The sequence below is a fragment of the Artibeus jamaicensis genome, unplaced genomic scaffold (genome assembly GCF_021234435.1).
Source record: "Artibeus jamaicensis isolate MK-2021 breed Jamaican fruit bat unplaced genomic scaffold, CSHL_Jam_final contig_519, whole genome shotgun sequence".
Lineage (NCBI taxonomy): Eukaryota > Metazoa > Chordata > Mammalia > Chiroptera > Phyllostomidae > Artibeus > Artibeus jamaicensis.
The window spans coordinates 31,980,603-32,008,416 of NW_026521871.1; the positions used below are offsets into that span (position 1 = coordinate 31,980,603).

At 36.7% G+C, this 27,814-nt stretch overlaps 1 protein-coding gene across 6 annotated transcripts in view; it reads right to left on the reverse strand.

Annotated features, from left to right (window-relative positions):
• Positions 1-27,814, reverse strand: part of ANKRD28 (ankyrin repeat domain 28) — a 201,318-nt gene that overhangs the window by 162,298 nt on the left and 11,206 nt on the right. For 3 of the 6 annotated variants that reach the window (XM_037143956.2, XM_053669212.1, XM_037143951.2), the window contains exon 2: positions 8,608-8,717. The exons of the other annotated variants lie outside the window; for them this stretch is intronic. The gene's annotated coding sequence lies outside the window, so the exon portion shown is untranslated. The remainder of the gene's footprint in view (positions 1-8,607; positions 8,718-27,814) is intronic. 6 annotated transcript variants of the gene reach the window in all.

Sequence of the window (27,814 nt, forward strand, 5' to 3'; positions counted from 1 at the left end):
AAAAAAGAACTAAATTATATTTAAGAATTTTAATTAAAGAACATCAATTATACAGTGATATTTCAAAAGTGAGTGCAATTTTAGACTTATATTTCCTTATGATTCTGCTCACACATAACACTATTTCAAAAAGAGAAGTTTAAAAAAGTTAAAGTGGTTAGGTCCAACTTAGGTCTAAACTTTATAGCAAAATGAAGACCAGCCAATTTATGGAATCTAGGAGGTCTGGTAGATCTAAAGCAGAGTTCCTCAAAGCCAGCACTACAAACATCTGAAGCCAAATGATTATTTGTTGTGGAGTCCTGTCTTATCCATCACAGGATGTTTAATTTTAGCAGCATCCCTGGAACTACCCACTAGATGTATGTAGCATTTCCTCTCTCCAAGTGGTGCCAACCAGAAACATGTCCAGATATTGCGAAACCTAATCTATCCCTGATCTAAACTGGTAAATTTTTTAAAAGATTTTATTTATTTATCTTTAGAGGGGAAGGGAAGGAGAGAGGGAGAGAAATACCAATGTATGGTTGCCCACCGTGGGTTCCCTGCTGGGACCTGGCCTGCAACCCAGGCATGTGCCCTGACTGGGAATCGAACTATGATACTCTGGTTCACAGGCCCGCACTCAATCCACTGAGCTACACCAGCCAGGGCTAAACTGGTAAATTTTTTGAATGGTAAGCTTACTATAAAAAGCAAAAGTAACTTAATAGTATATTCCTCAAAACCTTCCAAAAACAACTTGAGTTAAGCAGCATGACACTAGTCAGAATCAGACAAGATATATTTTCCACATTAACATTAACTCCTCACAACCATCCAAGGTCTCAAACATGTGAATAAAGATTCAATCTTTTTTTAAAAATGTAAATATGTGCATTTCCTTATATTTAAATATAATATGCTAAACAAATTAGGCTTTTCTGGTGATTTACATGAAATATTCAGAATAGGCAAACCCATAGAGGCAGAAAGATTAGCAGTTGCTAAAAACTGTGAGGGCACAGGGAAATGGGCAATAATTGCTTAATGAAAATGGGTTTTCCTTTTGGGGTGATGAAAATGTTCTGGAACTAGATAGTGCTAATAATTGTGCAACACTGTTAATGTATTTAGTGGCAATGAATTGTACACTTTAAAATAGTTAAGTTTATGTTATGTGACTTTTTCCTAAATAAGAAAGGATAAGGTAAGTAGCTACTTATGTTGTTTTGCTACAGGAGATCTGAGAAATGCACAACAATCAAGTAAAAAAACATTGAATGTAGCACTGAATATGAAATCTACTCCCTTGAAAATCAATTCAGATTACACATCTAAAGTGCAGAATGGTAAAAATCAACTTGATGAAATATGATGCAACTGTTAAAAATTATAATTAGGAAGATTATGTAGCAACTAGGTAAAGCATCACAGGAATGAAATGAAACTGTTTGAACCCATGTTGTATATGGAAGCTCCATCTTATTAATGTAGCCTTGACAAACATATTTTTATGAAATAACAATACAGCTGGTGTGATTATGAGTCGTCACGTTAATACATGTAAACATCCAGCAAAACATATTTTGCTAAAAGCAAAGGTTATAAAACTGCATATATCCTCTGTTTTGAATTATGTATACTCATTCATTCCAAGAGTTACTGTGTTGTTACAATGTGTTAGGTGCTAGTAATAAATGATAGCATAGCATTATTCTAAAGGAGTTATAGTTTTAGTAAAAGAGACAAGAACATACAAAATTTGTTTATGATAAAAGGATACAGTACAATGATAACTAGAAAAGCCCAGGCCTTAAAATAGGCACAAAGGAAATGTTTATAAATACCTAACTAATGAAACACATTATACAGCCAGAGAAGCATGACTAGCCCACACTAGTGTAGCAGGGTAAACTGAATGTGTGTGTGCATGCATGTTGTCAGATGTTACTTCTGTCAGTTCTGTCAGGATGATTGTCTTTAAACAAGGAATTGGACAAAAAAGGCAAAAGCCATTTGTAATAAAGAGGACAGGATGCAAAACAATAGAAAGAGAGACACTACAGGTTGAAATATAAATTGAAATAGCCTCTGTGGAGGGCAAGTGACAAAAGCTAGCAAAATTATGAATGTATATACCACTGAGAAAGATCTCTAAAATATATGAATGGGGGAGGGAGGGATACCACAATCAAGCATGCTGCCATGTGTGTTAATAGGGGGAGAAAAATGAGAATCAAAATGATTTGTATAGGCCTGTCTTGTCTTCTGTAAAATCTGTATCACCAATACCCAGCTGCATACTCTCCTCTGCATCACAGGGCAGAAGTCTGGAACTACATTTCCCAGAACCCCTTTTCCCAAATGATTCAAGGATAGGGCAGGCCAATGAAGGGCACTCATGCAAGATTTAGTGAAGAAAATGAGAACTATTGTCTGATAGCATCTGTGAGTAAATGGACAGGAAGACAACAGGCATGAAGTTTGAAGTGGCTGCTGCGTGACCATTACCTGCTTTTTCCAGACTCAATATTGTACAGCAGATCCTCAAATAATGTCATTTCATTCAACATCACTCTGTTATAATGTTTATGAGATACCGTAAGAACTTAACTGTTGATATCAATTAGCCTATGGTAGTAAAACCGGTTTCACTATACAACAATTCACCTCATTTCCAAGAGCCCACTGACGACAGTAAGCAAGGACTTACAATACAATGTCAATTTTCCAAAGTAAATCCACACTTTCAAAGTAATAATAGTTAAGGTCAAGAGTTTCACATGGCAATTTGAAATTTTTAAAAAAGTGTATAGAATATCAAAGGATAGAGTCAATCTTCAAAGAAAATGAACTCCATTCCATATACAAAAATAAAATTCCAGGTGGGTGAAAAACTAAGTGGGTAAAGATACCACAAATTTTTAGAAGAAACAAGGTATTTTTAGGAACTTGATGGATTTCTTACACAAGTAAAAGATACATATGATTATATTACAATTTAAAATTTCTGAACAAGACCCCATAAAACAAATGAAAAGATCAGCAACATTATTAACATGTATATATACCAAAACCAACAAAAAATCATAGCATACACACACATGACCACTGCCTTATAAGGGCTGGGGGTAGAAACAAGCAATTCACACACAAAAAATTTCATTGGTCAAAAATATAAAAATATAGCCAATCTTACCAGGAACCTTGGTTGTACAAATTAAAACAAGATATTTTGTCATACCCATGATTGTAAAAACTGAAGTCAAACTGAAACAATTATCAAGTATGAAAGAGGCAATATAACTGGTACAACCACTATGGAGAAAATAAAAATCACACAGCAAATGTGAACGTGTGTACATATCCTATGGCCCAGCACGTCTACTTCCACACATCAACTTCAGGAAACTTTGAAATGGGCACAACTTTGAAGGAGACACATGAGACCTTCTACTAAAGCATTATCTGTAATAGCTGAAGGCAGGGAAACTACTTAATTGCAGTATGTTAGGGGAATAAACTATGGTTTATATTTGTACAAACCACAGCAAGTGTAACAAATGTATCGACAGGGATTTTTAAAACAATGTTACAAAAGATACATACATCATCTAAAAGTTTAGAAACACCAAAAAATGGCAATATGTATTGTTTATTACATTTTATGGGTATGTAAATATGCTATAAGTACAAAAAATACTATACTGACCTGCAAATTGGTTTACCTAGGAAAGGATGGGAGTGAGGCTCTAGCTTTATCTGCAACTATTCTTTTTTTTGCAACTACTTTATTCTTTAAGAGACACAAAGCAAATATGGTGAAGTATTAACATCTATTCCTGGTGATAAGTACCTAGGTTTCTACTGAATTTTATTTTATCCTATGTGTCTAAAAATTTCAACCTAATTAAAAATATTTTTCAAGAAAGATTTTTCTCCTTGACTTGACTGTAGAAGATGAATGGAAATGGGGAAAAGACCAGATAAAAGAAGACTGGTCAGAGAACTACATTAATCCACAGGAAAAATGACAGCAGCATTAACCAAGATCGTGAAAGTGGGAAGGACAGAGAATCAGGACTAGAGATTTCTCCATACAGTTACGCAAGCCTGGTATGCTTAGGAGTCATCATATTTTCTTTAAGATCTCCTATATTGTTGAAATGCTTGTGCATATACACTAAACCAAAGTTAAAAAAAAATCCCCCTCTGTCAGTTTGATTTGGGGGGGCTGTCTTACAAAATTCAAGTTTAATTATGTTACCTCTAGTTAGTGAACTTAGGCTACATTTATACAAAATTATTTATAAAAAATTATTTTATACAAAGTTATTTATATTTATAAAAATCAAAGCCTGGGAACTTCTGTCCAGAAACTCTAATTCACAGTATTATATGTCTGAATTGCTCACACAATGTACCAAAGACACACGCTTGTCAACTTGAACCAAAACTTGTCACTTTTACTATTGTGTATCATATAAAACTGGCAGCTCACAAAGTCTAAATTTATCATCTCTAATCATCACCAGAAAAGATATTCTACAGAAATGGGCCTCAATAGTCAGTCATTAATACTAGATCCAAACAGAATTATAGGCAAAAGCACTGCACATTCCAAAAAAAGATGTACGAACAACTAAAAATTCAACCCTACCAAAAAAACAATGTCCTCATACATATCATTTAAATCCAAGAGTATCCTTTCATTAAAACTAGTATTTCAGATGATTCCCTCTTATGTGTGCACGCATATATATTTACGTAACGTATAGATAGATGACAACCCAAATAGACCCAGCTCTGGTGAAGGAGGGAATGCAGGCCCAGAAGTTCACCAGGTGACCATTGTGCTTTCTTTCACAAACACCTCCTTTCACAAACACAAGCAGTAAGACCCTGGGACCCGGAGAAACGCCATATGAAAAGTACTGTTCTTAGTCAATTTCCAAAATATGCTAAGCCCCCGCAGTCGTTTTGTCTGTGTAATTTTTTTGTTTAAATACTGAGGTAACACAACTTTTTAAAAATGGAATACTAGTTTCTCTCAGGGTTGTCTGTTTATCAACATAAACTGCCTAAGACAGACTTTATTTAAAAATATATATATAAAAGAAAATAAAAGGGGGAAAAAAGTACCCACTTTATCCTCTGCTCTACTTGTGCTTATGCAGTTTCTTTTCAGTTTGTCCTTCAGAAACTCCACACACATCTTTTTATTACATTTGGTAAAAGGAAAAATAGTTCGTTTCTCAGTAACTCCAAGGTAGAGAAAAAATTGTCTTTCAGAACCATTCATTTTTTAGAAGCAAAGATATAGGTATTATAACCTGGGCTATCTGGTTGATATAATACTCTTTGGGTATCGGTATTACTGAGTATAGTTCAATTGGTGATTAATATGAGGTTTGTTCAGAAAGTATCCAGCCATGTAACATGTAAAATAGACATTAATTTAAGATACAAGATATGACTGGGCCTTTTTTCCTGGATCATAACCACAGACCCATGATTCCTCTCTGGTTATGATCTTCTTGAGGTGGCTCATTGATAGCAGTTTGAATCAAGTCATTAGTGACTGCAGCGCGATGTTCCTTCTGCTCTGGTAGCAGAAACCATAGAACAAGTTTGCCACGACATGTTTCATGCCAAGATCCTCCCCATCAAAGTCTTAGACACAGTAGTTTCTGGAATCCCCATATCAGCTTCCAGTTCTTACAAGATCTTTGTTGACTGTAGTTGGTACACATTCAAGATTCTCTGGTGTTCTGTTTGTTTTAGGCCTCCAAGAACATGAATAATTTTCAATAGATTCTTGACTATCTTTCTTTGAAGCATTTGTGCCACATTTTTAATTTGTGCTGCACTCACTGCATCATTCCCCCAAATCTTCTGCATTATCCGCACAGTTTCCATGGAGGAACATTCAAGTTTAATGCAAACTCTGATGCACATTCATTGCTCTACTCACTCAGTCACTTTGAATGTGATGGCCACAACTCAATGGTGTCTACTGTCCCCACTGACTAGCACAGTGAAGTTGTCATTGTTTATTCCAGTCCATCCTCCTAGGTTGCCAGGTTACAGGGATGCCACGCAAACTATTCTCATTAAATTAATAATGGCTACACTTTTTCTGGACAGACCTCATACTGACCTATTACCATTTCTGTCAATTTTCTTTTTTGTCCTTTATCCCATGTCTTTTGTTTCTGCTCCTAACATTTGTCTTTTATTTGATGAAGTCAGATGCAACTAACTGTGATTTCTGAGTTATGAACTACCAAACAGGTAATCAATCACTCTCTGGTAGCAACATGAAATGGTTGTTTTAGAGTCAGAAAAGATCTAGGGTTAGCTCTGTTACCTTGGGAAAGTCACTAAATCCTTCTGTACGATAATGCCACTTACCTCAAAAATTCACATAAAGCACTCAGTACTCCTGAAGTACTTAATAAACATAAAACCCTACCCTACCTATCTCCTCCTTCCCTCCAACTGTCCAGAGTAGCTACTAGGTCCTTTGTCTTTAAGGATCAAGACAGAAGAACAGAATTTAGGAGATTAGGGGGAAAAAATCTTTCTAGATCACATCAAGATTCCTCAGGAAATAACCACAGGGGCAGAAGAGAGGTATGAAGAACAGGCCAATGCCCCAAGCATGACTCAACCAGAAGAGCTCTGCCTTTGTCATAAGATACTGGTATGAACCACAGGCTTCATTTGGTAAAACGGATATGGCAACTTTTGAAATATGAATTCTGAAAATCACCAGAGTTGACAATCCCATCTTCCCCCAGTACAAATACATATAATACAAAAACTGCACCCTCAAAAGTCACTGGCTAGCCATCTTCTTCAATGGTTCACTTCTCCCCTGTCAGTTGGTTTGACCAGGACACAGCCCTCACAGCCACATCTCATCTGTCCTAAGTGACCAGTGCTGTTCAAGGCCCAATCCTTTGTGCTTCTGCAAAACAGGGAATTTTTTGAAAGCTCCTGGGCATATCTCACATAGGCAAGGGTGGAACAACTAAATCATGGCAAGGGAAGGAATGCAGATGAGCATCAGGAATAACTGGAACCAGGCATTCAAACAGCCAAGACACTTGTTGGACAATGGGCATCATTCTCTCTCAATGCAGACCAGCATCTTCCAAAAACTGGCAAACATGAACATGGACAGCTCTCAAGCACTATTATCTTACTACACCACAGAGAATGATTCTATTCTCTGGCTTCAGTTAAAAACTCCCAGGGAATTCTGATTGGGCCTCTGTGAAGAAAGAGGGCGATGACCAAGTAGTAAAAGACTACAGTCCTATTCGAACCATGTGGTAAGCAACAGCGAGATGGAGAAAGAGAACCTGAAAGTAAGAAAGTACTAGTCCCACAAGATACAAACATGGTAGGTAGGCCAAACAACATAACTATTATTGTGGGACAATTAAAAAAAAAAAAGCAGTTTTGGGAATCAAAGACATCTAGGTTAAAAACTTTAATCAGCTGGTAATAAACGTTGGGCAAGTTATATTGGAATTAGTTTCCTCACCTAAAAAATGAGACTAAAGTAAGATTTAGAAAAAAAAATCATACAAATTTCCTAGTGTAATTCTAGTACATAACAGGCACAAAGAAATGTTCTATTAGGTCATTAACTCATTAAATCTCACTGTTTTCACCAGCAAAGTTAGAAATAACAATGTTTACATACTCTTTGTATTAAGTGTTTATTAAAGTTCCTGGCATCTAACACAGGCATTTGTCTATCATATACAACTATAGAATTTCAGAGGACTCAAACCAATGCTGGATTACCTGCAGGAAGAAGTCTTTTATGTTATCTCTCTACTAGAACAGTTCTTCCTGATTGATACCAAGCTGAAATCACTTCCCATAGTTTTCACCCATTAGTTCTTAATTTGGCATGATAACAGTCCATTCCTGCTTCCCCACAGCAGGCCTCCAAATATTTGAGGCAACCATGATGCCTCCCATTCCCCTATTCAGGTTTATTTTCCCAGCTACACATTCCTATTTGCCTTAATTTTTCTATATAACATGCACTTATTGCCAGAAATGTGATAATTCAGATGTGGAATAGTTAGAATTGAGGCCTCCTTGTCACTTCCCTTGCACCAATCACTATGCTACTTTTTGTCACATGTGCTGATACGCCAGAAAAATGTACAACACCCCCCCCTTCATCAATAATATGCCTCTAGAATTAATTCTTTGAAAGAACAGGATCTTACATTTCTCCCTATTCAATCTCCCTTTGTCTGACTCATATCTGACCATAGCAGTTAATTATCTTAGTTCCTTAATCTGTCATCCAAAATTTTGAACTGATATTCAATGATATTACTGGTTCTCTTCCAAGTTTACAACATGACTTAGCGTCCCTACTCACCCAATACCTAACTTAGGGGGTGGTCATATAATTGGCTTTAATTGATTAAACATGAGTTGAAGCGAAGTGACAGAAGCCTTTGAGGCCTGATATTCAATTCATCAGATTCCTTTTCTCGTGCCACCAATACAAACTAACTCTTCATGAGTAGTGCTTCACCTCCCCTAGAAACAAATAACTCTTTTAAGTAATTTATTCTAGAATCTCACCTGAGAGCCACATCCAGCTCTATAATCTTCCTTCTTCCCCTTTCTGAAAAGTGGAGTAACCTTTCCCTGTCTCTAGTCTTCAGGCACCTCTCTCCTTAACTCCACAAGGCCTGAAAACATAAAAAGTTATTTAGAGAATTCATTTTCAAGTTTCTAAAACCCAAAAATATAATTAATTTAAGTCAAGAACAAATAATCACTGTTCTTATTCATTTCTGGACTTTATTTTCCTCACCCTGTAAATCTCATTATTTTGCTTAAACCCAAAGACTGACCTTTGATGAGCATGGCCCATCACAGGAATCTTTTCCTTCAGATGTAATATCTGTTTTCCCACACAGAGCTATTCTCAGTATCCTGTGCTATTCATCTGCTGCTTAAGATTTATTCAACATTTACCAAGGACCTACACTATGTGTAAGACAACTGCCTGATCTGAGACATGATCTCTGCCCTCAAGGAATTTGCAGTTAAAAATGTCAAATGAATACCAGTGGAGTGGGTAAGAACAACAGAAGGGATCTTGAATGCCCTACGTAGTAAGCAGCATAATACAGTGCTTAAAAATATAAACTCTGAAATCAAATGGTTCTAGGTTGAGATTCTAGTCTCATCTTCCTCATCTATAAAGTAGAATAATTAATAGCAAAGGAGTGTTCAAATAATTAAATCAGAGAACACAAGTAATGGACTTAGCTCTATTTAATACTAATATTATCCTGAATACAATGGTCAATAATTTTAAAAAATTGACACATGAATATGACTAATGATATTTATACTTTACAAATATTATGATTTGGATGCAGTAGCAAAGGAATAAAGGGTGAATCTATAGTCGAGAAATACAGTTAAAAGGCTGTTGCAGGAATCAACAATTAAGACAGAAGGAATGAGAGAAAAATCACCAAAGGGTTCAGTCCTGGCTCTTATTAATAACGGTATAATCTTATACAAGTTAACATCCTCTCCAGGCCTCAGTTCTGTCATCTAAGATTTGACCTAGATGATTAAAGTTCATTTCCAATGCAACACCTCTTTTTAATTACTTCATATTTTATCTCTGTATGTCTGTTGTAGGCATCTTTTATACAAATACCTTTAACGACAGAAACAAAAATCTCCAAGGAATAATTAAATGTTACCAATTACCTTCAGATGCAAGCATAAAACATAAAAGCACAATGTCAAAGACTGGAAAACTGCATCTGTATTAGGGTTTCTTTGAGATAACAACAAAAAAAAAACCTGTTACAAATGTAGAAACTGAGTTAAATTTTCTTCGAAATGTATACTATTTTTACCATTCTGTAAATAATAAACCCAGAGCTTTGTATAGAATAACATGAACAACTTCCAGGATATATTTTCCATAGTAAATCTCTGGATAAACAAATTTATAAATTATCTAATACTATTTTCTCTCTATCAGTTACAACAAATGAGAAAAATAAAAGGCATCCAAACTAGAAGGGAAGTAAAATTAACTTTGTTCATAGGCAAAATGATCTTACATATAGAAAACCCTACAGATTCCACTCACACAAAAAAATCACATATGGAGAGTTATCAATGGGGGGGAGGGGAAAGAATGGGGGAAAGGGTACAGGGAATAAGAAATATAAGTCGTAAGTACAAAATAGACTGGGAGAGGTTAAGAATAATATAGGAAATTGAGAAGCCAAAGAACATATATGTACAACCCATGGACATGAACTAAGGGGGAGAGTGAATGCTGGTGAGCAGGGAGGTACAGGGTGGAGGGAAATAAGGGGAGAAAAAAATGGGACAACTATAATAGCATAATCAATAAAATATACTTAAAAAAAGAACTAGTACAAATGTTCAACCAAAAAAACCCAACTTTTGTGCATGAAAGGACATTACCAATGGAGTGAAAAGGCAACCTATAGAATGTGAGAAAATATTTGCAAATCATATATCTGATAAGAGATTTATATCCAGGATACAAAAAGAATTCATATAACTCAAAAACAAAAACAAAAGAAAACAAGATTTAAAAATGGACAAAGGACTTAAACATTTCTACAGAGATAAATAACATTAAGCACATAAAAAAAATGTAGATCAAAAATACAACAAACCACTTCATACTCAATAGGTTGGCTATTATAAAAAACAAACCACCTGGAATTATAACTAAATTATAGAGAAATCATCCTGAGTAACCAACTGAATACTAGCTGGAGAAACCTTATAACCAAGGTCAGAAAGAAGAAACCACTTTACCACAATGAGACTGGTAGGGAATGCAGGAGACATGAGAGGGCTGGACTCCCAGGACTAGCAGCTTAAGTTTTGGAGGGGATATTTTAGCAGCTGGGGGGATTTCCTTGAGAAGTGTGGGGTCTTAAACCCCAAGCTGGGCTCCCCAGTCTCTAGCACCAAAACTAGAAAGAAACCCAGATAACATCCAGCTGTGAAAAGCAGTGGGGTTTCTGTCCGCCAGGGAGAGATTGGCTGGAGACACAGAGAGCCTCTTATAAGTCCGATGCACAATATTTTGTTTGCAGCAACTAACCCTGGGCTCTGGCACAGGGAGGACAAAGTGGACCAGATACACCTGAGAGGAGTCTGGGGCTGGTGGTTCTGGGGAGAGAACTGAAGGAGCAGCTGCCAGGTTCCTTATGGTCAGTCATTTCCCATACTGTAGAGGGCACCTTTCTCAGGCAGAGCACTCCTCCTCTCCAAGTGGCGTCAACTTGAGGGGAAGTAATAGCCCTGTTCTCAGGACTTACTCTCCCCATCTGGTGGAGCTTAAGCTGGGCTGTTAGGTACAGCTTAAGGCTATATAAGTGGTTAGTTTAACAACTAAGGCAGAAACAAAAACAAAAACAAAGAAGCAACCAAAACAGTAAGAAAGAAACAAATCCCAAATGAAAAAGCAGAGTTCTCAAAAGAAGAACTAAATGCAATGGAGGCAAGCAATTTATCAGATAGAGAGTTTTAGAGTAATGATTATAAGGATAACTAACAGCATGAAAAAAGACATAGAAAACATAAAAATGACCAGTCTGAAATAAAGAATGCAATATCTGAAATACATAATACACTGTATGGAATAGCTGTACGTTAGATGAAGCAGAGGATCAAATCAGTGCTCTGAAAGATAAGGTAGAAAAAATACCCTAGCAGAGCAGCAAAACAGAAAGAACTTCTTAAAAATATGAAGACGGCTTCAGAAACATTTTAGACAACATGAAGAAGCATAACAACATCTGCATTATGGGAATACCAGAAAATGAAGGGAGCCAGCAAGGAATCAAAAACCTGTTTTAAGAAATAATGACTGAAAACTTCCCTAATCTGGTGAAGGAAAAAGTCATGCGGGCCCAGGAAGCTCAGAAAGTCCCAAACAAGTTGGACCCAAAGAGGCCTACACCAAGACACATCATGATTAAAATGAATAGGCGTAAAGACAAGGAGAGAATACTAAAAACTGCAAGAGAAAAGCAGGTAGTAACCTATAAGGGATCACCAATTAGACTGGCATCTGATTACTCAACAGAAACATTTCAGGCCAGAAGGGAGTACCATTGTTAAATATTCAAAGTGATGTAAAGCAAGGATCTACAACTGAGGATACTTTACCCAGCAAGGCTACCATTTAAAGTACAGGAGCAATAAGGAGCTTCCCAAACAAGAGAAAGCTAAAAGAGTTTGTTAACACCAAACCTGGACTGCAACAAACATAAAAGGGCGGAGGAGGAGGAAAGAAGAAAGGAGAAAGAAAACAGAGGGAAACAGTAACAATAAAATGGCACTACATATGCATCTATCAACAATCACCTTAAATGCAAATAGCTAAATGTTCCAACTGAAAAACACAGCATAGCTAAATGGGTAAGAAAACAAGACCCATACATATGCTGCCTCCAAAAGACCCACCTCAGATGGAAAGATACACACAGACTAAAAGTAAAGCGATGGAAAAAGATATTTCATACAAATGAAACAGAAAAAAGAGCTAGGGTAGCAGTACTTGTATCTGACAAAATAGACTTTTTTTTCTATTATAGTTGTCCCGTTTTTTTCTCTCCTTTATTGCCCTCCACCCCGTACTCACCCTCCAACCATCATTCCCCCACCTTATTTCGTGTCCATGGGTCATACATATAGATTCTTTGGCTTCTCCATTTCCCATACTATTCTTAACCTCCCTGTCCATTTTGTACCTACCATTTATGCTTCTTATTCCCTGTATCTTTTCCCCCATACTCCCCCCCAGCTCCCCACTGATAACACTCCATGTGATCTCCATTTCTGTCAATCTGTTCCTGTTCTAGTTGTTTGCTTAGTTCATTTTTGGTTTGGTTTTTTTTTTTTTTTTAGGTTCAGTTGTTGATAACTGTGAGTCTGTTGTCATTTTACATGTTTTACTGTTCATACTTTTTATCTTCTCTTTCTTAGGTAAGTCCCTTTAACATTTCATAGAATAAGGGCTTGGTGATAAACTCCTTTAACTTGACCTTATCTGGGAAGCCCTTTATCTGCCCTTTTGCTGAATAGAGTAATCTTGGATGTAGGTCCATGCCCTTCATGACTTCAAATACTACTTCCCAGCACCTTCTTTCCCACAATGTTTCCTCTGAGAAATCAGCTGAGTTTTATGGGAACTCCTTTGTAGGTAACTGTCTCCTTTTCTCTTGTTGTTTTTAAGATTTACTCTTTTATCTTCAATCTTGAGTAATTAGATTATGATGTGCCTTGGTGTATGCTTCATGGGTTCAAAATATGGGAGGGCTCTAAGCTTCCTGGACTTCCTGAAAGTCTATTTGCTTTGCCAAATTGGGGAAGTTCTCCTTCATTATTTGTTCAAATAAGTTTTCAATTTCTTGCTCTTTTTCTTCACCTTCTGGCACCCCTATGATTCAGCTGTTGGAACATTTAAAGTTATCCCGGAGGTTCTCTCCCCATTTTTTAAAATTATTGTTTCCTCATTCTATTCTGGTTGAATGTTTATTTCTTCCTTCTGCTCCAAACCACTAATTTGAGTCCCAGTTTCCTTCCTGTTGCTGTTGGTTCCCTGTACATTTTCCTTTATTTCACTTTTCATAGCCCTCACTTCTTCCTCTATTTTGCGACTATACTCAACCATTTCTGTGAGCATCCTGATTACCAGTGTTTTGAACCCTGCATCTGATAGGTTGGCTATCTCGTCATCACTTAGTTGTATTTTTTCTGCAGCTTTGATCTGTTCTTTCATTTGGGTCATATTTTTTTGTCCTGACAAAATAGACTTTAAAACCAAGGCTATAGTAAGAGACCAAGGAGGACGCTACATAATGATAAAGGGAACTATCCAGCAAGAGGATATAAACCTAGTAAACATTTACACACCCAACATAGGAGAACCTAATATGTGAAGCCAGTCTTGATGGACATAAAGTGAGATCAGCAGAAATACAGTCGTAGTCAGGGATTTTAACACCCTGCTGACTTCAATGGGTAAACCTTCCAAAGAGAAAATCAACAAGAAGACAGAAGCCTTAAATGACACACTAGATCAGATGATTTTAATTGTTATCTTCAGAGCATTTCATCCCAAAGCAACAAAATATACATACTTTTTAAGTGAGTATGGAACATTTTCTAGGATTAACCACCTATTAGGGCATAAAACAAGTCTCAATAAATTTAAGAAGACTCAAATCATATCAAGCATCTTCTCTGACCACAATGCTATGAAAGTAGACATCAATCACAAGAACACTGAAAAATCACAAAGTCATGGAACTAAATAACGTGTTATTAAACAATGAAATCAATTAATAAATCAAACGATTCCTTGAAACAAATGAAAATGAGGACACAGCAACCCAAAATCTGTGGGACACTGGGAAAGCAATCCTAAAGAGAAATTCACAGCACTACAGGAAGATCTCAAGAAACAGGAAAAAAGTGACTATGGGTTACAAGGTTCCCATGAATTAAAGTAGTACACATAAAAATTATATTTACAAAATCAGCTTAACAAAAATATTAGTATCTAGAGGAGAAAAATCACTGTCTTTAAGTTTGTAACTCAACCCCTGATAAATCTTCCTCACTGCTTTCTTCTGGATCTTCCACAACTTCTTACACCACACAGCACTCATTCACTGACTTCACAGGTATTTATTTCTCAACCCCCAAATACAAGCCAAACTTACCCTTTACAAAGGGTTAACCAAGACCAGGACTCTACATCAAGGTAATCCAGATTAATTTTACATAGATAAGAAAACATCTATGGAAAGTCTCTTTCCCTCTAAATCACTTTTAGTGAGATTCTCCTAGATTTTGCCTGAAATACTTCCACAGTAAGTAATCAACAATTCACTCAAATCCACAGTTTTAATTCCAGTGTTTATAGAAACAGAAAACCTATGATTTCTTTATGGTTAAATAAAACTATAATGTGTGTCAATAATTAACAGGCTCCTATAATAAAATCCCCCTTTAATGGTATGCAATCTCTTACATTTATGATGTTTGCTAAACCCTATCTTATTTCTCTAGGACCCTCATAAAATAATGCCTTTTCATAAAATGCTTTTTTTTTTCTATGATCATTTGCCTACTGTAACCTCTAGAAAATATTTTTTCTACTATTTCCCCCAATTCTTTTTGTCATTTTTCCAGATATAATTCTCCACTCATGTTTTTTTAGCCATATGGAATCAAAATTAACCATCATAAATTCTGCTATATATTTTACACATTAAATATACACTTGGGTTGAAAATAAAAAGCCAGCATTTCCATAAGAACCCAAAGAATTTAAATATTCTAGCCTATGGTAGCCTAACTCAAGAGATACAAACTTGGCTTCAACAATATTTGAGGGACCAATCTCAGAAAGCTATCTGTTCAAAAAATATTTTGGTCTCAAAACCCCTCACACTTCTAAATTACTGAGGACCCTAAAGAGTTTTATTTATAGGGGCTACTTATTTTGATGTTTCCTATATTTAAAATTAAAACTGAATAATTATTTAAATATTTTCAATTTACTTAATGTTACATATCAATATAAATAACTTTATGAAAGTAATTATTTTTTAAAAAATTAGTGAAGCCTGGACCAGTGTGGCTCACCTGGTTGGATGTCATCTCACAAAGCAAAAGGTCGCCAGTTCTATTCCCAGTCAGGGCACATGCCTGGGTTATGGGTTTGGTCCCTGGATGGGGTGAGTACAAAGAGGCAACCAACTGATGTTTCTCTCGCATTGATGTTTCTTCCCTCTCTTTCTCCCTCCCTTCCCATCTCTTAAAAATAAATAAATAAATCTTAAAAAAAAATAAAAATTAGTGAAAAGAGTGACACTGTTTTAATTTTTATAAGTTTCTGTAACATCTGGCTAAATAGAAGACACTAGAGAGTAACAGAGCCCCTTATGCATTCAACCTGTTAAGTTTTCCCACTGCAACTATATGAAGAAAAGCTGTAACTTACAACAACAGAAAGTGGTGCCATATTATACAAAGCATTTCCAAAAAATCGTGGATAGTCTTCTTTGACACTGCATCAAAACTTCACAAGTGGTATCTCTTAAACATTGGTTACAATTTGAAATGTGAAACTAAATCAATAAACTTTTATACTTTTTCACACTGAAATTTGAGCACTTTTAATGTATCTTTTACCCATATATGATTTTACAACATCATAATGTTATTTGGGAAATGCTGGTTCACAAATATATTATCAAAGTATTGACTGTGGTAGGTAAAATGTTATTTTACATTCTAGTGTTTAGAAAGTATGTGACATAATTATATATGCCTAAACTCCTTGTTACCTGTTTGGTGCTACGCAAAAATGTGGCCCTTACTCTTTGGAAACTTTAAAGTTCAAGACTACATAGGTAAGTTCCCCTACAGTTTCAATTCTAACACCCATCAGTTCAATGAAAACATTGTTAAACTCTTGAAAATGGCAGATTTGATGATTTTTTTTATGAATAATGAAAAGAAGAGCCCCTGCACTCCTAAAGGCAAGAGTAGGCAATAAATTATGAGTGTGGTACAGAAACAAGGTCATCTCCTGCAGTAAGTTACTCAAAGGAAAAAACATCCATTGACAAGTTGCCAATCACAAGGATTGTTTACAACAAAATCTGGTTAAGACTGGGGAAGAGGACATTTTTCCTTTGATTTTATACTTCTGTGAAAAACTGCTAGGTGACAAAAACCTGGAGTAAATAAGGTCTCTGCTCTTCAATTTTTTTCTAGGAAGCAAAACAAAACTTCTATATATTCTTTCTATGGTTTAAAAAAAGTTGTGAGTGCCAAATAAAACAATCAAACACTTCTCTGTCATGGCAAAACTACTGAGAGGTACTGCTCAGCCTTTAAGAATGAAAAACATTTTTTAAAGGTGAAATGCCAAAAGATGTTTCTTTAAGTTTCAATATAGACCAATTCTCACATACATGAACAGTAAGCAATCTGTTCATGCAATGACAGTGATTCTCAAACTGCTGTTTCACAAACTTCAGCCAGCTCCATGGTTCCATTTGACAAACTGTATAGCTCTGTAGATAATTTATGCCTGCAAGGGAGTAGCTACTTGGATATAAACATCTTTTAATTGCCCAAAAGTACAAAGAAGGAATTTCAGAGAAAAAGTCAGATTCACCTTCTTCTTAGAGCCTGCCATTGCTAAAAAAGCATTCAGAATCTAGTCTTTCAAGATTCTCTCCTCAGGGTTCAAATATGACACTAGAACTCTGCATAAAATTTTCCAATGGTTGCTCCCTACAGCTATGAAGTTCAAATTCCACAGCACAGAACCCAAGATATTCTAGGAACTGGCCTCTACATACTTTGCCCCAGCCTCATCTCCTGCCATCCCTTCTCAATCCTTACTCAACTATTACCATGTATATGATCATAAGGCATATATGATCTCTAACTGAGAAGACAGGAGGGGACTAACTCTAACATGTACTCTTCAGGAACAAGAGATGAAAGGAAGCTCTTCAAGATGGAAAAAAAAAAAAGTGACATCAGGTAACTGAAGTCTACATGTTCCTAAAAAGGAACACTAGCAAAGGTAATCACATGTAGAGGAAAAATGACAATATAAGACAGTATAAATACATTTTTGTTTTTTTTTCTTGATTTAAAAGGTAACTGCCTAAAATAAGTTGTTAGGGAAACAACATATAAAGATGTAACATACATAAAAGTAATAGCAAAAAAAAAAAAAAAAGGGAGGAGAGAATGGACCTACACTGGAGGAAGGAAATGATGCCTACTGTAACCCAAATCCACAAGAAGAAATAAAGTATCGGAAGTGGTAAATATGTTGATTAATATAAAAGACTATATTTTTTTCTTTCTCCTCCTGTTTAAAAGACATACATTGTTTAAACATCCAGTCAAGATGGAGGCATAGATAAATACACCTGGCCTCAACGTACAACTACAGCAAAAATGACAGACTGGACTACAAAACAAATTTCACCCAGAATTGTCAGAAAATTGAGCTGTATCGAAGTCTAACAACCAAGAATTTAAAGAAGCCACAGACATCCAGACAGATGGGAGGGGCAGAAACACATGGAGAAGGGTGGAGAGGAGTGGGAACAGGCAGCCCACATCCACGGGTGGGGGACATAAAAACTGGGAGGGATACCTCAGGAACCAGGGATACCAGGCCCAGACAAGACCATCCTGCCCAGGGTTCCAATATCAGGAAGATAAGTTCCCATAACTTTTGGCTATAAAATCCAGTGGGGATTGGGGTGGTGGGAGAAACTGCAGGATTCTCAATAGATTCCTCTTAAAGGACCCACAACCAACTTAGGACTCATGCAGACCCATACCCCTCTGGGATTCAGCACCAGACCAACAGCTGGAAGGGCACCAGTGGCGTATAGGGAGAAAATGAAGTGATTGTCAAGAGGGCTGGTACTAGGAGACAACTTCCTCCCAGGCAAAACTCCAGAGGTCAGGCAGCAGCAGTGTCTCCTTTCTCTGAGCCCTCTCCTGCACAGAACCAGAGTGATGACATGGGTTGCTCTGCCATGGCAATTACCTAAGGCTCTGCCCCACACAATTTAGAGGTGCGTTTTCTAAGACAGGGAGTCAAAGCAGCTCTACCTAATATAATACACAGAAACAAAAACAGGGAGGCTGGGAAAATGAGGAGACAAATATGGCTGAAATGAAAGAACAGAACAAAACTCCAGAAAAAAGAACTAAATGAAATGGAGATAAGCAACCTATCAGATGCAGAGTTCAAAACACTGGTGGTTATCAGGATGCTCTAGGAACTCACTGGGTACTTCAACAGCATAAAAAAGACCCAGGCACTGGGTCTACACTAAGTGTAACAAAGAAACGTTACACTAAGTGAAATAAAGAAAAAACTACAGGGAACCAACAGCAGAGAGGATGAAGCAGAGAGTCAAACCAATGATTCGGTACACCAGGAATAAGAAAAGTATTTAATCAGAATAGCAAGAAGAAAAAACAATTCAAAAAAATGAGGATAAGCTAAAGAGCCTCTGGGACATTTTTAAACATATCAACATCTGAATCATAGGTATCCCAGAAGGAGAAAAGTAGAAGGAGCAAGAAATTGAAAACTTACTTGAAAAAAATAATGAAAGAAAACTGCTTTAATTTGATGAAAGAAATAAATATACAAATCCAAGAAGAACAGACTTCCTTTTGGGTCCCAAACAAATGGGACCCAAGAGGACCACACCAAAACACATTGTAATTAGTATGCCAAAGGTTAAAGATAAAGAGAGAATCTTTAAAGCAGCAAGAGAAAAGCAGAGAGTTACCTACAAAGGAGTTCCCATAAGAATGTCAGCCAGTATCTCAAAAGAAACTTTGCAGGCTAGAAGGGAATGGAAGAAGTAGTCAAAGTCATGAAAAGCAAGGACCTACAACCTAGACTGCTCCATCTAGCAAAGCTATCATTTAGAATGGAAGGGCAGATAAAATGCTTTCCAGACAAGGCAAAACCCAAGTAGTTCATTATCACCAAGCCATTGTTGTGCGAAATGCTGAAAGATATTATACAAGAAAAAGAAAACCAAAATTATGAACATTAAAATGGCAATAAATTCACAACTGTCAACAACTGAATCTAAATAACAAACTAAGCAAATGAGCAGAACAGAATCACAGCCGTGGACATCATTTGGAGGGTTATCAGTTGGGAGGGGAAATCGAAGAATGGGGGAGAAGGTATAGGGATTATGAAACACAAATTGGGGGTACAAAATAGACAGAGGGAGGTTAAGAACAGTATAGGAAATGGAGTAACCAAAGAACTTATATGCATGACCCATGGATATGAACTAAGAAGGGGATGGGTGTACTGAGTGGAGAGGGGCAAAGGGGAAAAAACTGGGACAACCATAATAGCATAATCAGTAAAACACATTTAAAAAAAGACATACAACATATAAAACAATGATAAAAACAGTGTATTGCTGGCTTTGTTACATAAGTGAATATAATACAGCTGACAATAAGAGCACACAGGAGAGAGGAGGAAATGGAGCTATACTGGAACATTATTAGTATTAATCTGAAGTAGTCTGTGATATTTTCAGATACATATTATAATCCCAACAACAAACATGATTAAAAATGTAATTAAAAAAATATATCTATGAAAAGAAAATACAGAAGTTGAAAAAAGAACAGAGGATTGAAAAAAAGACACCAGTTATTACAGAAAACAAAGAGCAAGTGGGAGATGCAAATCCAAGCATTTCTAAAATAACATTAAATAGGAAAGGATTAAACACGCCATGAAAAAAGACAGACTGTTTAGACTAGAATAAAAAAGGAATACCCAACTATATATTGTCTATAAGATATACTCTAGATTCCAAGATACAAAAAGGTTGAAAGTCTGGAAAAAAATACAGCATGCAAACAATAACCATCAGAGACCTGGAGTAAAGTAGGTTTATAGTTCTTCGTATAGAAGATAATACAATAATAAATAGTAATACAAGAATAAACTCTGTTATTTGTGCTCACAACTGTAAACATACTTTTGCCCCATCTTATACACTAATATCTGACAAAATAGAGTTTAAGTAAAAAAATTAATGTCACGCAGCCAAGAGGGACATTTTATAAAAGTGTACACTTAACCAGAAGACATAACGAACATAAACATATGCACCTAACAAAACAGCCCCAAAATAGAGGAAGCAAAAAATAAAAGGAATGGAGAAACAGGCAATTAAACATCAAGAGACTTCACTACCCCACCCTCAATAACGTACAGAACAAGTAAACAGAAAATCAGCAATAGTACTGAATTTAAACAACACAATTAGCCAACCTGACCTAACAAACACGCATAGAAGACGCCACCCAACAGCAACAAAATTCACATTCTCCTATAGCATGCATGGAATATTCTTCAAGAGAGACCATACACCAGGCCAATAAACAAACCTCAAATTGAAAAGAACTGAAATGATACAAAGCATATGTATTAATACAGTACTAAAAGAGAAATACCTATATGCATCAACATCAGAAAAGAAATACCTTAAATAAATAAGTTTCCATCTTAAGAAATTCGGGGGGAAAAAAAACAAACTAAACCCAAAGCAAGCAGAAGAAAAGAATTATAAATATCAGAGGACATCAACACAGAAAAGAGATTAAAATAAGGAAAAAATCAATTTAAAAAGGCCAACAAAATTAGCAAACCTTTAGCTAGATTGATTAGGGAAAAAAAGAATGAAGACAAATTACCAAAATTAGGGATAAAAAGTGGTAAATTACCACTAGCCTTACAGAAAATAATATCAAATGTAAACTGTAACTGAAAAAAATTTTAATGTTAAAAAATAATTTTGAAAAATTAAAATTTAAAGATTCAAGTTATGGAAACTAACTCAGGAGGAAATAGAAATCTCAACAACCTATGTATAAAAAAATGAAGAAACTGAATCAGTAATTAAAGCTAACCACAAAGAAAAGGCCTGACCCACACAACTATACTGTTGAATTCTACGAAGCATCCAAAGAATACCAATACTTCACAAACTCTTCTAGAAAAGAGACTAGTTTCCAATTCATTCTGAGGCCAACATTAACCTCATACCAAAGCCAGACAAGGACACCACAAAAATGGAGATATAAAAATCCTCATCAAAATAGTGCATTCTCTCACCCAAGGGGCCTATCAGCCACCTGGGGCCTACAACAGGCCTGGGCACAGCGCCAGCGGAAGCACAGCCAGAAACAGACTAACCTAGACAGATGGGGACAAAGCCTGGAATAAGCTTTAACATGGATTGAACCAGTGGCAAAGAATCTCTGGACCCTGGCCTTTGTTCTGGGCCTGATGAAGACAAGTTTGACTTCTTTCACAGAGGGATGAAGCTGAACCCAAGACAGACCTTTGACTTTGCTTCTACAATAAATCTTACCATTACACCTTATCCTCCCATATGTAGGTCTCCTGGCTTTCCTTGCAACTCACTGAAAGGACCCCAATCTACAATGGTAACATTGAGCCAAATCCAGCAACATACAACAGGGATTACAGTTTGGCTGTTCTTGAAACATTAAACATAAACTTACCATACAACCCAGCAATTTCATTCCTATGAATCTTTCCAAAAAAAGATTAAAACACATGTTTACAGAAAGATTTAGATATAAATATTCATAGCAGCATTATTTATAATGGCCAAAAAGGAGAAAAAAATGAAAATTTCTACAAACTGGTGAATGGATAAACCAAATGTGGTAGAGAAATAAAAAATTAGTATGTGCTACAACATGAACAAACCTCAGAAACACATATGCTAATTAAAGATGCCAGACCAAAAAATATTACATATTGTATCACTGGTCCCCAACCTTTTTGGCATCAGGGACCAGTTCTTCAACAGATGAATGGGGGTGGGGCAGGGCAATGGGCAGGGACAAGAGGCAGAAGCTTAGGTGAGCTTCCCTCCTGGCCCTGTTCCTAACAGGCCACAGATCCATACCGGTCTCAGGCCCAAGGTGTTGGGGACCCCTGTATCATGAGTCCATTTACATGAAATATCCAGCAAAAGTAAATCTATAGACAAATCTGTAACCAGTGGTTACCTGGTGCAGAAGGTGGGACCAAGAGTGAGTGCAAAATAGGTATGAGATATTGTATAGCACTGATTTTTAATTATAAATATATATTTGGTCTTCATTCTTCTTGCTGCCACAAAGTTCCTAAAACCCTTGAAATTTCCTGTGATGAGAATAAATGTGTCTTGTTGTATTTAATGAGGTTACTTTTGGAAAACACCTAAGGATGGAGGGTGGTTGCCAGGAGAACTAACAAGGTGATTGGAGGGTTGGAAGTTTCCGTCCCACCCCACCTCTACCTCCAGGGAGGGGAGAGGGACTGGAGATCAATTCAAGTACCAAAGGCTAATGATTTAATCAATAATGCCTATATAATAATAAAGTCTCAACAAAAACTTAAAAAAGGATAAGATTCAGAGAGCTTCCATGTTGGCGAACACACAGACAGCTGGGAAACTGGTGTGCCCTGAGCACATGGAAGCTTCATGTCCCCTTTACCCCATACACCTTGCCCTCTTTCCCTGTTTCTGAATGTAATCCAGTACTCTGGTAAGTAAAACATTTCTCTGAGTCTGTAAACCACTATAGTAAATTAATCAGTAGCCTCTGACTTATATCCAGTCATAAGCACAGGTGACAACCTAGACTTGTGGTTGGCTTCTGAAGGGCGTAGGGCAGTCCTGTAGGACTAACCTCTTAATATGTGTGTAGTCTGATGCTATCTCCAGGTAGACAGTGTCAAGTGTGGTAAGTGTGGTAGTAGTGTAAGAATAAAAAAGAAACAGGAGAACTGCAGTTTTCCAAAACAGGTATCTTTTTGGGTGATGGAAATGTTCTGAAACCAGATGGGAGATGATAGGTGCACAGCTCTTTAAATGTACTGAAATAGCCCTGGCTGGTGTAGCTCCGTGTATTGAGTGCCAGTCTGTGAACCAAAGGGTCACCAGGTCAATTCCCAGTCAGGGCACATGCCTGGGTTGCAGGCCAGGTCCCCAGCAGGGAGCGCAAGATGGGCAACCATACACTGATGTCTCTCTCACTCTCTTTCTCCTTCTATTCCCCTCTTTCTAAAAATAAATAAATATTTTTTAAATAAAATAAAAATAAATAAGTGTACTGAAATAATTGACCTGTAATCTTAAAACAGGTGAATTGTTAAGATATGAAAATTATACCTCAACAAACTGTGGGAAGGAATGAAGGAAGGGAGGGAGGGAGGAAGGGGGGAGCCACTGGTCTAACCAATCAGTCTCCTGAATCCAACTTGAAAAGTTCGATCAACTAGCTATACAAAATCTTTGTAGACAACACGGCAGAAAATGACTGAATTGTACCTAGAGAGACCTAAATTGGGTAAAAGGAAGCTTTTCTGATAGAGCAATGAGGCACATATAGAACCAATGAAAGCCACACAAACTCAGCACATTTTAGATTCAATGTGGTTCAGAGAGAACACCACCTGCAGGGTAAGTCATTCCTTCCCACAGTTTGTTGAGGTATAATTTTCATATCTTAACAATTACCTAGATTACACAAATATACACTATAAAAAAATTAGAAAGAGGGGAATGAAGGAGAGAGTGAGAGAGACATCAGTATAGGCACGGCCGCTGCACCCAGGCATTCCTGGATTCATACACTTGTCTCCCAGATTCATAATAAAAAGATACCCCCCAAAAATCTTCCTTTTCTTTTTGAATATTACATAGCCTTAACATATGACAATGGAAAAGAAAATGTTTTCACTGTTCCAATCAGAGAAATTCAACTCAAACAATTTTGATTTACTGCTTTACACTGAAGCATATTTTAAAAGTTATATTGTAACACATGCCATACCCAAAGAGAATAAGCCTGTTAAGGTTGTCTGTAGTGGGTGGTGCTTACCTGGTTTTGCCCAATCTGAGTGTTAGAATCTTGGTTAATAAGTAATGTCCCTCCAGACACCAATATATAGCAATGTGTGGGAGTGGGAAAAGAAAAGTGCAAAAAAATGAAAAAATAAAAATAACACATCTAAATTTTAGATGGGGATATGACTTGGAGTACAAGTAGAATAGTCTAAGAAAAAAAAAGCATATTTATTCCTCGGAGGTAAAATAAAAAAGAAAGAAACATAAAGCAAAGAGTAGAAATAAATGATATGCAATAAGAGGATCAATAAGAAAGCTTACATGGGTAGGTAGACTTTCCTTTTCTAAGTAAATTAGGAGATACTACAACATGTTAAAATGGAGAAAGGAAGAAATTAAAGATTAATGGATATATAAAAGATATGACAAGGACTGTTAAATAGCCATGAGGATGTAACTGAAGTTAGACTGGAGTGTATTCAGCTTGGTTTCATTACTTTCTTCACCAATTTTCATTGGTCCCAGAGCTGAAACAGAAAATACACCTGGAAGAAGTAATCCACAGGTTGAATGAAAGTCAAGGGTATATAGTTTAAATTGTTTGGGTAAATAATCATTTACTAAGCAACTACCATATACCAGACACTTTATCAACAGTCTCACAATCCAATGAAGACTTGGCCCTGCCCATTTTACAGATTAAAAATACTCAGAAAGGGAAAAACATCCAATAACTATCATGAGATGAATGGAGAAACCAAATGTGGTATGTCCATACAATGGAATATTTTCTGGCAAAATAAAGAAATAAAGTTCTGATATAAGCTAAAGTATGAATAAACTTTGAAAACCTTTTAAGTAAAAGAAGCCAGTCAAAAAAGACCACATAATATATGATTCCATTTACAAGTGTCCAGAACAGGCAAATACTTAGAGACAGGAAGTAGATTAGTAGTTAGCTGCCTAAGGCTGAGGGAAAGGTTGGAGGGGAATAGGGTGGTTAAGAGGCACGAGAGTGACTGCTAATGAGAAGGAGGGGCTTCTTTTCAAGGTAATAAAAATGTTCCAAAGTTAGATGGCAATGATGGTTATACAACCCTGTGAATTTACTAAAAATAATGATAACACTGAATTGCATAGTGAGTAGATTTTGTGGTATGTAAATTATACTCAATAAAGTATTTAAAAAAAACCTCAGGCTCAGATTTTAGTTTCTTTGGTCAACATCATACCGTAGGAAAGCAGCAGAGCTGCCTAGATCTCTCAACCCAAAGTCCTTTCCAATGTATTAGCAGCTACCCTTTATCAAGTGCCAGCTGTGTGCCAGAGGTTCTGCATGCCCTCATTTAATTCAATGACTCTTGGTGACAGACACTATTACTTCCTTTTTCTAGGTGAGGAAACTCAAAACCTGAATGAAATAACTAGCCCAAGGTTACAAAGGTGATAAATTAATGAGCCAGAATTAAAAACACATGCTCTACCGTTTCAGACATTCAATTAAAGCTCTCATAATTGTTTCCCACATCCACGTATGACATCCACTGTAATTTACCTAACATTTTCTTTAGGTCATTTGCTTCTCTTGTCTAATAAAGCCACAGGTAAAAATGGAGCTATAACCTGAAAGGGTAAGTACTGACACTAAGGATACGAAGACTAGTGAACAGAAACCTCATTAAACTGTGGTTGGGAGGGCCTGGAGGGGAAGCTCTAAGGCTATATCACTCAAAGTCAATTACCCCAAACAGGAAGAGACGTACTTTTCATCTCCAACAGAAAGATGCTTCTCTATTCTACTGCTCCAGCAAGATGGAGGATCTTCTCCTTAGACACTCAACAAAGGAAAAGCCACCATACTTCAAACTCCCAGTTTCCTCCAACGTACTTTGTATACACCAGCCCCTCTGTGGAAGATGGGTTCCTCTCCTTTGCCAGTGGTTCACCATCAGACTGCATGTCCTCAACTGCAATTCTTATTGCTGAATAAACCCATTTTGCTGGAGAGATAACTGGCTATTTGTTTAAGGTCAACAGACAGGCATAGGAAAGGTCAAGAATAAGGATAAAAGATCTACAGTACAGCAGCAAAGGGAGAACAATTGCAGATAAAGTTCCCACTGGGAAGCATGTCTTGCTGAGAAAAAGACAGAGCCTGAGAAGGGGGTGGTAATAAAAAGAGCACCAAGTTGCAGGAGATAGAAGACTGAGATAAAAACTAAAAATACAGAGCATTTAGAAGTTAGGAGTTGAAGCTCAAGAGGCTGGGCAAAAGACTGAAAGGAGGCTGAGGTGGAAAAGCAGAAATAAAAGCTGAAAGATAGATAGGGATAGGGTGACAGCTAAAGGAAAGAGCATTGAGTGTTAAAGAGGACAAAATGAAGGCTAAACTTACAGTATAGTAAGCATGAAAGATTGCAATGGAGTGAGTTAGAGACCCCCACCAAATAGGCCAGAGGAAGTGAGAATGAAGCAGGATACCAGGCTATGCTCTCGAGTCTAGACTGGAAGCAAGAGATGGCAAATCAACATCTGGTAACTGAAGCAGAAATGTCACCCATGCAAAATTTCAAGAAACATACCAGTAGTAAAAGCGGTTCCATGCTTCAGAGAACACTATCCTAACCAGTACTGCTCAAATCAGGAGGTCAAGGTTTCTCAAGAGATCAGTATAGGGCCAAATTGAACCTAGCAGACTAGGCAAAATAGGTTTCAATACAGCAGAGCTCAGGGTCACTGTGGGTGAAGAAGTGGGTGAAATCAACAATGAAAGAAGTTGTGGTCAGAGAAAAGAAATTCCAAGTTCAAAACTGTGGCTCCCAGATGCTGAAGAAACTAGGTGATAAAAAGTTTGTTTGACTTTATAATAGAATCTGGATGTTTTAAAACATGGAGCATTGCTAATAAGGAAATTACAAACAGGTTGATTAGAGACATTTCAAAAGCAATCAATTCAACAGCCAAAACATAGGGGAACCTAAAACCAAAAATACACCAGGCCATGCAAAATAATGCATGTATTATTGATCATATGTAATAATCAGTTGGTACATCTAAATTTAAGTGAAGGTGATATATGGATGTTCAGCTTTATGATAAAAGATAAACTGAAGGATAATTGGTTTTATTGGGGACTCTATATAAAATAATTTACAAACAAGTTTCTTTAAAACAAGGTCACTCACTGTTAAATTAGTTGATTGACCATTATGTGATATACGCACAATCTTCAGAACATTTCTACATGAATATTATATATCATTTATGCCTCTTGACTC